The sequence below is a fragment of the Ambystoma mexicanum genome, chromosome 3p (assembly GCF_040938575.1).
Source record: "Ambystoma mexicanum isolate Mex_15411 chromosome 3p, UKY_AmexF1_1, whole genome shotgun sequence".
In the NCBI taxonomy this organism is placed as follows: domain Eukaryota; kingdom Metazoa; phylum Chordata; class Amphibia; order Caudata; family Ambystomatidae; genus Ambystoma; species Ambystoma mexicanum.
The window spans coordinates 643,506,644-643,519,072 of NC_090925.1; the positions used below are offsets into that span (position 1 = coordinate 643,506,644).

Genomic DNA, 12,429 nt, shown 5'->3' on the forward strand with positions numbered 1-12,429 from the left:
CATCAAATCCCTAAACCAAATGCCCCAGGACACACACCTAGGTTCCCTTACATCGCAGATAGGCTAGAAGGTGAGGCAGAAGCCCTATACAATGAAGTGCCTGTGGCAGAAGAGGCTGGGAGTCCAGAGGGGTGGAGGGTAATTTAGCGAGAGCTGGAGAGATGAGCAGGATAATCTGGAACAGGAGATGGGAGGCCACGGAGGCGATGTAGGAGGCTGCACTAGGAGGGGCCCTGGATCCATAGGTAAGCATGGACTCAATAGGAGGTTGAGGAGTGCAGGAAGAACTGATTGGTGAGGAATTGGGAAACAGTGAGGTGAGATGGAGTAAGAAGACGAGGGATATCGAGGAAAGGGAAATTAGTAGGTAGAAGAATTGTTGGCTGAGGTGGAGGAGTGAAGAAACATTTGGAAATTGAAGGAGGAGGTGAGAAATGAATGAGAAACGTGGCAGAACAATGAGGATGTGAAGAATGAGGCGAGAGAAGGAAGTGAAGAAGAGAAGCCCGAGAATAATAGAGAGGACACAGGATGCGGTACGAGGTAGAAGGAGGTAGAGAAAAACAGAAAAGGAGAAATGTCAAAGAAATAAAGAAGAAGGGTCAGAGAATGAGTGAGGGAAGAGTCGAGTCGCATTAAGGAGGTTGAGGGTGATCTTAAGTGAGAAGGTGAGTGGAGAAACAAGCAAAGGTTGGATTGGCAAGTCTCTATGCCAAAAATCAGGGACATTACAGAAGAGTTTTTAAGTATAAGCTTGAAGCGAGACTGCAATGAGATGAGGCATCTGAGGCTGCACAGCAAGAGACCCAAGGCTATGTGTGAGCAAAGTCACACGAGCACCAAAAGGAACATTAGACACAGTTTAGTGCAGCCTTCTCTCTTCCTCTGGTTCCGGGCCTGGGCAAGGCCAGCTCCAAGATCACGCTGTCTACCCAACAACCATCACACTCCTCTGCAGACTTCAGCCTTGGTGGAAGAGGTCTCTCCACACCCAACCCCAGCTACACCAGACCATTGTCAAGTAAGCTAAACATTCTGGAGACTTGAGACTTTACTGAGACCAACAGGGCAGTCACCCAGAGAAGTCATGACATGAATCATCAGAGACATAGATATTTCTTTAACCAACCTGCGCATACTCCTACACCAGTATGATTGTGTTATGTAGCTGAAGAGCCAGGGCTTAATGAGAACTGATGGACCTTTGCTTTTGACCTCTTTTCAAACCTCACGAGAGACACTGGCCGGTGAGTAAATCCCAAGAATTGAACATCCAGATGAATGACTATTGTGACCACAATTTAATTGTTTTTGTGCACAATCCTGACCTAAGGGAGTTCATTACTTGTTTCCCTGTAAGTAAGCCTTATTAAGAGTTGTTGAGTACCCGTTTCCTGCCAGGCCTATGTTTAATATCACTTTTCCTATAGGAAGAAGGTAAATTAAGCTAAGGAGGAGAACATATGAGTACTGCAGACAAATAAGTGATATTACAAGTCAAATGAAGACATTACTATGCAGTGGGAGGAGACATGTTTTTTTTTTTATCTGGCTGAAAATAGCCTTTTGCATCAAAAGTGAGAAAAGTAATGTACAATGTCTTACCAAAAACACATTAAAAAAAAGTAACGGCAAATACCAACAAATCATAAATTACAGATGTGATAGAAACAAGATATCGACATAGTCAATAAAACAATATGTATTAAACATATAAATCAATAAGGAGTAAACCAGGGTCGAACCCATAATTTCATATTGGTTTCAATGCTACCTCACAACTTAATATCCCTAGCTAGTTAATGTTGGCCGCACCAGGGTCCAGGCGTGGTACGCTGCCGCTGTGATTACAATAGAATCTGCTGACTGAATTAAGGACCAAAATTGGTCCAACTGATACTGCCCTTGTACAGCAAAAATTACTGTATAATTCAAGTATAATTTTCTGACGTTAGGACAACCCGTAAGTATGTGCCTCAAGGAGGCAATGCCACGTTTGCATAAGCAGCACAGCCGCAATACGTGCTGTATTCAAGTCCACGCCCCCGTGGACTCGTACATCAGGAGTATATTAAAATGTAAGTCTGTAATAAATCACCTCAGCAAGGGACTACAGTACTTGATAAGATATCTCTGTGGTGCTTCAGGCACATGACCTTGCGTAGCATACAGACTGTAGCATTTCGTATGTACAAGTGCACAGATGGATTGCGATCGATCCCAGTCTAACGATTTCTTGTTTAGCAATTTTGAGAAATGGGGGGCAATTTATGGTGCTTGCCCACATTGAATGTCGTGGTATATGAACTATTGTGGAAAAGGGAAAGAACAACATTGATATAATAATAATTAATTAAAGCAATAGCAGAATAAAAGGTCCGGTAAGTATTGACAGATAAAAATGACTTGTCATCAAGGAGGAGACTCCTCTTCCTCACTTATGCAAAACATTACCGAGGTACACACCTAAGATTCAGAAATATCATCCTGAATGGGTAAAAGGTGCGGCTGACAACATTTTCATGCTTTGACCGCAACAGGGTTCCCTATCAAGAACAGTATTGCAACATATGACAACATACTTACATGCTGTGTATACAGGGAAAAAGTTACAAAAAAGGTTAGCCATTTTAGAACTATGGAAAATGTATCAGAGAGAGAAAGAGGCCCATCTGAGAAGGAGTGGATGCTTAATCGGCATGAGCGGGAGGGCACAACACCCTCGACTCCTCTTTCTCCTTCTGAAGACAGGAGTACAACCACTGAAAAACAGGATTTTATCCTCTAAAGGAGGTAAAAGCAGTGGTGGGGTATATTAATCTGACATGTGCACCCCCCGTTTATAGTAGTGAAGATAGTACAGAAAAAAGTAAGATTAAAGAACAAGAATATATGCCCGAATGTAGTAAATATGAGGAGCGTAACAAGAGAAGGGATAGACTGATAGAGGTAGAAGAAGAGACCAAGAGTCAAAAAGGAGAGGAGAATAAAGTCAGCGAAGTAACAATTGGAGTTACCAGTCTTGACTCCCAGGGTCCTCTGCTCTGGAACATACTCCCGGCTGCTATACGCCAAACACAAAATTATCATCTTTTTAAAAAGGCTATAAAGACTCACCTTTTTAACACAGAGTAAACCTTCAACTTCCCTTCACTATATCTGGCCAGTCTTTTATTGTTCTGTTTGTCTTGTTCTTGTTTTCTGTGCGCCCTGAGGCCCATCGACATGTGGCGCGTAACACGAATTAAAATAAATAAATAAAATAAATTGTACAGCATGAGTGGACGGGAGGACAACTATTACTCAAATTAGACGGAAAGGGTATCGATGATGTTAAAGAAAGAGAAGAAAGAGAGAAAAAGGAAAGAAAGGAAAATCAACAAGAAAGGACATACAAAGATGAGAAGGAAAAGGAGAGGAAGTGAAAGGAAGAATGAAGAAGGTATGAAGGCAGGTAAAGGAGAGAGAGAGAGAGAGGAAAATAATATGGGCAGGAACAGAAAAGTGAGGAAATAAAAGCACAAAGATTTAAAGAGAGAAGGTGGGGAGAAGGCAAGAAGAGAAGAGGGAGATGAGAAGACGAGAAGAGGAAGAACAAACGGAAATGAGAATGAGCAGAGAACAAAAAGAGGATGGAATAGACCACATTGTTAATAGATGTGTAATACCAGTTGAAGAATAAGCACAATGGGAGGTAGAGAGAAGGTTGCAACAGCTCCACAGGGAGTTCAAAAAGATACCTAGAGTACCAACATAGGCTGATGAGCAGAAGGCATAGAGAAAATTATTGGGGAATTAAATAGGCAGATGGAGAAAAAACATGGTTACAAGCCTAGAGGGTGTATCAAAGGATCTCCACTGAGTGAAACAAGAGATAGATTGGGTGAAGTAATGATGGAGAATCATAGAACGCTGTCCCTAAGTAAACTAGATCTTGATGACGAGGAAAGGGATAACAGCCATACCAGTTGGGGTATAATGATGTCAGATGAAGAAAGGGAAGAAAATGAAAGAGTGGGAGGAGAGGGCGCATGTTGCTCGTCAAAAGACACAAACATAGAAAGTGGCTGGATTTAGGAGAACCAGAAGAAAAAACACCAGAACCTATATCATATCCTGAACGACCGCAAGGACAGTTGCATAGTGTATGGGAAATGTCCCTGCCTTATGTAAGTAGATTGAGGTAAGTGCCAGGACGAAGACAAGCAGGCGAAACTAGCGCCACTTAGAAGACAAGAAGCATGGGTGGATACGATTGTAGAACAGGATTTTACACAATTCTCGTTATTAGAGAAAGGGGGAGGGCAACCACAATATATACCGTGACCGCAGATGGATAAAGATAATTTGAAATGCAAACTACCTAGTTTAATTTCAGGAGCAGGTAAATGGATTTATGAGTTAGTAAGAATGACATTACCAGTGGGTGACATAAAAGGCCCAGTAGCAGCTATCCTAGGGGAGAAAGCTGATGATATTTGGAGGCAAGCTGGATATTCGAGTACAACAGCACGAAACACTACACATGATGGAGTGCCATTTAATAATTATAGAGCAGATGTATGAAGGGCACTTAGAGTACATTATCCTGATATGTCAGATATGGGTGTGATTAAGACAAGGAAAATGGGTGAGAATGAAGATCCTGTTTCTTATATTCAGGAGATTCAAGAACGTTGGTGTCTTGAGACGAGGGAACCATGGGAAATAAATGTAGCATTATTTTATCATATTTAATGTCCGACTGCCTGAGCCAATGCAAAGGCAGATGAAAGAACAGGTAGAGATGGAAGCAAAGCCATGGCAAGAAATACAGTTGCCCATCGTACATCATTGTCAATTGTTACAATAGAAGAATAAAAAAAAAGCAGAGAATAGGAAGCTTGAGGAAGCAAAGTTAGCTCAGAAAAAGTTGTTGAAATTCGCTATAGAAGGAGCAGTACTGACGAGCTGTGAAGGAGTGGTCACACAAGCATTACCGCCTACGCAGTCAATCAATGTAGGCTACCCCACAGATCAGGGCAGATACACTTTTGGCCACATGATAGAGGAAATGGATTTAGAGGACAAGGAGGCAGATTTCAACACCTTCAAGGGGGTGGGGGGATTTAATGAAGGACAGCCGCAACAGTGCTGGAATTGTGGTAGGACAATACATATTGCCCGAGCATGTAGCAGTACAGGGGGCATGCAGCAGAACTGGCAAACTTTTCCACCATCCAGTAAAGAACCACTGGAGTATTATGCCAAAGATCACATGCAGTATCAGACATGTGCGCAGCAAATGCAGCAGATTTTGCTGCAATCACAATTGCCACAAGAGCAACCACAGCAAACGCCCATGCAAACACAACATACAATAATTAAACAAACAAAGGCAAATACAGTAGACCCACAAACACCTACACCTAGGATAGGGAGTGTGCCAGTAGTGGGAGGGAATCCTTTTACGGGTACACGGATGAATTTATGTCCACAATAGGAAAGCCCACATGATGTGTTCAGTACTATCTGTGTGCACCAGACCCCCAAGAGGAACCGAGGGTCGGGGGAACGATAGGAGGCAATACATTTTTGTTTCTTGTAGACACTGGAGTGACTCGTTCCTGTGTTCGAGAAGAAAGTATCCTGGAATGTCTGTCATCACCATGAATGTGCAGGGATTCTCTGGCCTATGAGTCTGGTTCCTTTTACTGATGAATTACCAATTTCAATAGGGGAACATGACTTGTCTATGCCACTATTGTATTCTCGGCAGACACCAGCTAATATATTAGGACGTGATTTGATGACAAAACTTAACATTATGATATCTTTTACTGACAAAGAGATTATATGTTCCACTTCAGGGATACATTACATGAATGTAACAGAATTTATATGATCATTTACAGGCCAAAAGGCATTGCGAGGAGTTCCTTTAGACCCAGAATTAGTTTTGTATGGAGTAAATATTTTATTGACATGGCTTCCTAGATTGATGGCTAAAATGCTCAGGATACCTGACAAATGTTTGTTTAGACCAGAAATACACATGGACGGTGAGGAAGGACAGGTTATTCCCACAGAACTAGAGCCAGTGGTAGTAAGAGAGGAAAGGGTGGTTGCTCATGGGATGGATGATGAAGGAAGAGCACAGAGAACAGTAATAGCTCTTGACGAAGGATATAGACTACAGATTTGACAGATGAGGAGTTGCTCAGAGATGAGAATTCAGATGATTAACTTGTATTTTTCATAAGTCTTACATATTGGATACAAATTGAGAATAAGAAATACCACAGAGAATGGCACTGGTAAAACAGAAACCATCATTTTTTCAGGAGGATTTAGAAAAAGTGCCTGGCATCTTATGGTCTAACAGTCCATATGGTGTGGGTCTATTGAATGGCGCAGGAGCAGTTAAAATAAAGCTTGGGCCAGGAGCAATTTACCACAAACAAAACAGTACCCTATGTCCAGAGAAGCAGATGAAGGTATATTTGAGATTATTTTTCCTTTAATACAGAAGGGAATACTGGTAACATCAGACTCCACATGTAACACGGCTGTGTACCCATATAAGAAATCAACAGGGGGGGTTGTGGAGATTTATTCAAGATCTACGCCCAAAAAATAATATTGCCAAAGCAGAATTTCTCTTAGTCCGGAACCCATCTACGAAATTATGTTACATCCCAGCTACAGCCAAATATTTTACAGTAGTAGATTTAAAGAATGCCTTGTTTTCAATTTCCCTTTATGAGGATTCCCAAGATTTGGCCTAATTTTCGTATAGAGGTTCTGTGTGTCCTCATCGATCCTTAGTAAGTTCCTTCAGATGGACTTAGGTAACATACAATTTAAGCACACAATACTTCAGTACGTAGATGACATATAAGTGTGCAGTGAAACAGAAGAAAAATGCAGAGAAGATTTAGTCTTGTTAATGGCCTTATTTGAAGATAAAGGATACAAAGTGGACAAAGAGAAACTACAGTATCGTCAGGAAGAGGTCCTGTATATAGGACACTTGATCTCTCAAGAGGGAAGAAAAGTAACACTTGAGAGAGCAGAAGAAATCATGATAACCCTAAGACCTGGGACAGTGAGGATATTCAGCAATTTTTAAGCCTATGTCATTATTGTAGGGTCTTTTTTTCTTTTTTTACATATGTTAGACCACTTTTAGAAGGACTCAAGGAGGCACAGATAGGTAAAGGCCAGATAATATGGACAGACAAGATGACAGAAGGATTTAAAAAGGGTGATTTGTACAGCCCGTGTTCAGGATTCCAGACTATAATGAGTTTTACTTATTTTTGCATTCAGATGGATTGGTGAAGACAGCGGTCCTTACGCAGAAGAGAACATTAGGACATGGGCATAAACTATTGGCTTATTACAGTGGGATTTTAGACCCAGTAATGAGAGGGAATTACCCCTGTGAACACACATTAGCTGCTGCTGCTGCTTTTGCAATTGCAAAAGCTGCAAGTATTACAATGGGTATTCAATGACTTTATTCATCGAGCATTCCTTATTTGCCATTTTGGAAAGAAAACGCTCCAGGAGGAAGGGAAATTCTATTAATTGATGGTTCTTTGAAAAGTGATCAAATTACAGGAGAAAGACATGGGATTGGCAGTAGTGAAGTTTAAAAATGAATGGTGAATTTGAAGTAGAGGCAAGTGCAAGATTGCCTTCAAACTGTTCAGCACAGGCTGCAGAATTAGTGGCGCTCATCGCTGCATTTCAGAGATACAAGGATGAGGAAGTGACAGTGTACTCTGGCTCTGCCTATGTGATGTCAACCACACATGCAGGATTGTCATACCGGAAAAGGAGGTGCGTTCTACGCTCACACGGCACACCGTACAACATGCTTCACTATTGGACAAACGTATTAAGGTACTAAAGCTCTGATTGGCTATCACAGTGGTGAAGTGCACAGCACATACTAAGAGGGCAGCCATGATTTCTCGTGGTAACAAAGCCACAAACATTGAAGCAAAAAGAATAGCTTATGTTCCCAACATTTCTAATTTTGAATTAGAAAGTGTTAAGCAAATATCAGAAAGATGCATGATGATGAAAGAAGGCTTTAATATGTTATCCATTGGAGTTGCAAGGTTGAGCTCAATGACAAGAACAAGATTTATGGAAGAGGCAGAGGTGTTCTTTATCCCCCCACCAAGGCTATATGGTGACAAGTTAGTACTGAAAGCCAGTTATTCCTCTAGCGTTATTGAAAGTTGCGCTGGATCAGCTTCACTATCCTGCGCATATAACCAGAGAGAGTCTTACTTCCATGATTGCAGAAGACTGGTTTTCACCAAATTTGTTAGAACATGTTGCTCAATTTATTGTAAACTGTATTGTCTGTCAGAAATTCACAGCCGGACACACCTAACAAACAGTGAGAGGAGCAATATCCCATCCTAATGGTCCCTTTCAGCATGTACATATTGATTAAATGGATAATGGGCTGCATTTTGTAAATGAGGTATTGAGCAAATAACTCTTCTATTAGCCATTAAGCATACATTTTCATCTGCTTATCACCCACAGGCGAATAGTATTCGCAAGCATTTAAACTGGCTCCTCAAAGAGAGGATAGCAAAGATAAAGATTACTTTGAAGAAGGGATGGCTAAATTGCCTACCACTTCCCATATGTGCATTAAGAAATCAGTCTGTCTCAGATCATCAGCTGACTCCTCAGGCATTGGTGACTGGACACTGCATTAGAGTACCCCTTGTTCCTCCCACTGAATAGAAATGGATGCCCATAGTGTAGCAAAAACATTAGGGGATGAGATGCATGATTATTTGACAAATATGACCACTAGTGTTTCTTTCATATCCCAACAGATCAAAAATTGGAGGGAAGGGTCAAAGAAGATTGAAGAAGACAGCCAAACAATCAACCTTACTGAACTTTTGAAACCACTTAGTTTGTAACCTTTATTCATGAAAAAAAGAGTCAGCAGTTGGAATAAGCCCCGTTTTGAAGGACTATACCTAGTAGAGGAGGTTACCCCTACTGCCATAAAGATTCAAGGAAGACGTGCTTGGCTGCATTTGAATGAAATAAAGTTCTATGAAGGAGAGTCCTCTACCCCTACAGGCACCCGTTGGCAGTGATGCAAGAGAAGAAGATCTACATATGAAAACCAGATCAGCTACCAAGAGACAACAGAAGTCATCAAAATAAAAACAATACAAACTGTTGACCATTCTCAAGTTTAAAAGGAAACGAATAAACGTTTCAAGTGTTCACAGAACTAACTTTGTTAGGTAAAAGAGACAATGTTTTGAACAAAAGAAGAGCACACAACATTTTATGTTGCCTATAACGGTGCATACATTCTAGTATGCTGTTTTTACATATATACTTTTATCCTAGATAGCTTTAGTGAGACGGAAGTTCATACTGTCACCTTTTTTTTTAAATCCTAAGGCATCCCCTATTATCAGCAGGATCATCATTGCAATATTATTACAATTTCTGTTATAAAAATGAGTGGTGATTATAAAAAGTAACAGGAAATAAATGTTGACAAAAAAGAATGTGAATGTTCCATTTTGTAAGCGAGAAGGGCACTTAATATGCATAATGCTGTATAGCACATGGATTCTCCTGCAATATTCCTTGTTGCTCAGTTGTGTGCAATGTATAGTCTTTACTACATCATTCTTATAGCATTTTGTCAAATGATATTTTACAATATAGATGGAGTGGTCCACAATGAGACATCTGTTTCTATCCCTAAAAAAAAGCACAAGTGGCATTTTCCCCGCTATTTCCAAACAAATTAACCAACTTAATAGGGATGCAAGAATAGATTATCAGGATATAAATACACATAAACAGTTATGTCCTGGACTTAAGTAAAGCAATGGAAGGAGGTGTGTGCACCAAGATCAGGCCTTCATGCTGTACATACAAACCTGCCCATGATGGAGAAAATGGAACCCTGACAGAAGCTAAAGCTGTGGCTGACGAGCATACACAGACTGAAACACCACACGCAAGCACCTGAATGGAAGCCCTGTGTGTTAGGAAAGATTTCCATTTATTGGTAATTTTCCCTCCAGTTGTGAACACCCCAACCTTTTGCTTTTATCTGACCTTGATAAGTCAGCCCATTTAAAAAATAACAGATGGTATCAGCACATGAGTGGTGTGGGGAGAATAACGTCATATGAGAGCTGCTATGTATGTTCTCTCATACCTTATGTCATGAGCGCAGCCAGATCATTTATAGCAATAGAAATACCTACACATGATGCAAAGTGTCTCAGTCACCTAGCAGCATGCATGACAAGAGGAGAAAATGAAGGGAAATTGGCAACCCTATGAGGGATGTCAAAAAGAATGTTCCATATGCAGATACTTACATAAAAACTCAGAAGATGATAAAAGACCCAACATGGAAAATGATCCTGTACTCATTGAGTGGTCTGAATAGAGGAGAGATGAAGATTGTGGAACAAAAAAGACTGGATTGTGCAGATACATGGGAAACACCAGGATTTCCTGGATGCTGGGAGAAACCGCAGCTATTCTATTGGCATTTGGATAAGTAGCCACTGGCACGTGATTAATGTGATTAAAGAAGAATTGAGGGCCCTCAGACACATTACCCTCCAAAACAGTTATGTCCTGGACTTAAGTACAGCAATGGAAGGAGGTGTGTGCACCAAGATCAGGCCTTCATGCTGTACATACAAACCTGCCCATGATGGAGAAAATGGAACCCTGACAGAAGCTATAACTGTGGCTGACGAGCATACACAGACTGAAACACCACACGCAAGCACCTGAATGGAAGCCCTGTGTGTTAGGAAAGATTTCCATTTATTGGTAATTTTCCCTCCAGTTGTGAACACCCCAACCTTTTGCTTTTATCTGGCCATCCTAGCCTGACATTTACCAGTGGAGCCCAGCCTTCTGATGTACTCCGCTGGGCTTTTAATGGGGAAACTGACATGCCCTTCAAACTGTCAGTACTGGGAGACTTTGTTTCCCTTAGTCTTTCACTTTGTTGCCATTTATTGTAACATTATGAAGTGCACAATGTACCTTGCATTACAGTGCACTGGTGTCAGGAATCGAGGGTGGAAGCTGTGGGATCGATGGACGCTCTAGTCCTCACCCAAGATGGCTGCCTTCACTATAAATTTAGGCCCCGCCTCCAGCTCGGCGCGTTGTATCTGTGTATTGCTTACACGTCTACCAGCGCTCCGAGTAGCTCGTTACTTATTTCCGAGTATTCCTCCTAGCTCTCGTTTTCGGCGTGAGCTTGTTATTTTCTCCTGTGTCCTTCTACCCTTTCTGTCCGCTCTGTGTGCTAGTTTTATGTAGTTTTCTCGTAACCTACTATCTGTGTTCAGCCTTTCTCGCTCGCAATCCTTTCGCGTTCCGCTTCTGACTTACCTTCTGTTTACTTTTCTCCACTTACGAATCCCTTCGCACTCAGCTCCTCGCTCTGCCTTTCTGAATCCTTTTTCTCCGCTCGCGATCCCTTTCGCGTTCCGCTTCTGACTTACCTTCTGTTTACTTTTCTCCACTTGCGAATCCCTTCGCACTCAGCTCCTCGCTCTGCCTTTCTGAATCCTTTTTCTCCGCTTGCGATCCCTTTCGCGTTCCGCTTCTGACTTACCTTCTGTTTACTTTTCTCCACTTGCGAATCCCTTCGCACTCAGCTCCTCGCTCTGCCTTTCTGAATCCTTTTTCTCCGCTCGCGATCCCTTTCGCGTTCCGCTTCTGACTTACCTTCTGTTTACTTTTCTCCACTTGCGAATCCCTTCGCACTCAGCTCCTCACTCTGCCTTTCTGAATCCTTTTTCTCTGCTTGCGATCCCTTTCGCGTTCCGCTGCTGACTTACCTTCTGTTTACTTTTCTCCACTTGCGAATCCCTTCGCACTCAGCTCTTCGCTCTGCCTTCCGGTACATTAAACTGCTTGCGGCCTCTATCTGCTTCGGTGTCCGAAGCATCCGACACTCCCGGCATTCTGAAGTGTCCTGACTTTGAAGAAAGCTCTCACCTTTCAATCCATCATAACTGAACCTTCTTCATCTCCGCCTGGGAGAACCTGCCTTATACCTGGCCTGGAACCACTCCTCACCTAGCCTGCAGATCTTCGTTTAAGGGTTTTTTCTGCCGTTCCGGCTTTTTCCCTTGGGCACCGAGGCTGGCCCACTGGGAGCCCCCCACGGCAGGTATCCACTTCTGCCACGGTGGCCTCCGGAGGGGCCAGACCTTACTTGCACGATAAGAAGGTTAGATCACCTAAGGATCTTATCTCTAACAAGAAGAAGGAACGACCCCGGATCCGGACTACGGTAAAGGACTCAATATCAGAAGATTCAGGTGAGGAGAAGGGGGAGGTGGAGCCGAAGTCTGACAGTATACAACGCCCAACTACAAACATGGCATCTTT

The 12,429-nt window shown here is 42.1% G+C and overlaps 1 protein-coding gene and 1 long non-coding RNA gene across 3 annotated transcripts in view; one reads left to right on the forward strand and one right to left on the reverse strand.

Moving 5' to 3' along the window:
* The window catches only part of LOC138580686 (uncharacterized), a 226,369-nt gene extending 216,824 nt beyond the window's left edge, over positions 1-9,545 (forward strand). Inside the window, exon 4 of the long non-coding RNA XR_011304322.1 lies at positions 8,853-9,545. This is a non-coding gene — a long non-coding RNA (uncharacterized lncRNA). The remainder of the gene's footprint in view (positions 1-8,852) is intronic.
* Positions 1-12,429, reverse strand: part of PDE6A (phosphodiesterase 6A) — a 552,155-nt gene that overhangs the window by 339,570 nt on the left and 200,156 nt on the right. The gene's annotated exons all lie outside the window — the stretch shown is intronic.